A 1,259-nucleotide genomic window follows, 5' to 3' on the forward strand; every position below is an offset into this window, starting at 1 on the left:
CCACCGTCTGTGGGCCACGCTGGCGGCCCGTCATGGGTGATGCCAGGGTCAACATGGCAACAGTGCCACGCCGGACGGGTCGTGCCTAGCCCGTACGGCGCACCATGCCAGGCGTGCTCCGGGATTCGGGGGTGGCAGGCTTTACTGTAGCCATGCTCCGTCGCACCGCCGTTAGATGGGTGCAAACTTTGTGGGTACGGTCTTGATCGCTTTATAGGGAGCCGGCTTCTTGGAGTCGGCCTTCTCATGGCCGGCTTCTTGGAGTCGGCCTTCTCATGAGGGCTAAAGTCGGACCGCCTTCCGAAAGCCGGCCTGGGTTGCAGCCAGCTAGGGGAAGGCGGCCCCATGTCTTGGATTCTTGAAAGCCGGGCGGGCTCGTAACGTTTTCAGAAGGGCCAGAGGAAGCCGGCTAGGCTACCCATGGCTATTTACTCCGACAACCGTAGGCCATCGGGCAATGCGGCAGTGACCTTCTGTTTGGTACTATGTCCAAGCAACCCTGAACAATTCCTCCTCCGCTCGAAGGATCGATCATGCTGCTTCACGGAATTGCAAATGTGGATGAAAAAGTCTTTGGACATTCTGAACCGGCGTCGGAAGTACCTCTCCGGAAAAACATGTGGTGAACCGAAGTAGTTGCGCATCAACCTCTTGTGCGCATGAACCCGTTCTCTCCGAATGAACGCACGGCCATACACGGAACCACTGTGCTTCGGCTTCTTCCCCTTGTGCATTGCCACTAGCATTGCAATGTCCTCTTCTTCATTCAAATCAAATTCCTCATCCGACGAGGAATCATCCACGAAAAAGGAGTCACACGAGCTCATCTACAATGCAGAAAATCACCGTCAAACTAACTTTCCATCCCCAACAAAAAACCCGTCAAGTTTCATCGTTTTCTTACCTTCGGGAATTTGGTCGGATACCTTGCTTGTGTGATGGACGAAATTGGCCGGCTGCGGGTTGCGCAGCCGTCGGCGGTGGCGGGTGCGGGCGGCGGCAACTGCACGACAGAGGAGATGGCCGCACGTCGGCAAAGAAGAAGTCGGGAGCTCGGTGCGGCCTGCGGGCGGCTTCGCACGACCGGAAGAATGGCCGAGCCTTGCGGCCGTCGGGTGGGCGGAGTGGCGCGCCTCCACTAACTCCGGCGGGGGGTCTAGGCTAGGAAGAAGCTTAGCCCATCGTAGACCTCGCCGGGGAAGGCGTTTAGGCCAGCCACAACCGCGAGAGAAGCTTCGTTCAACGATGAGGCAGGTGGC

Source organism: Triticum dicoccoides, chromosome 1A (assembly GCF_002162155.2).
Source record: "Triticum dicoccoides isolate Atlit2015 ecotype Zavitan chromosome 1A, WEW_v2.0, whole genome shotgun sequence".
Lineage (NCBI taxonomy): Eukaryota > Viridiplantae > Streptophyta > Magnoliopsida > Poales > Poaceae > Triticum > Triticum dicoccoides.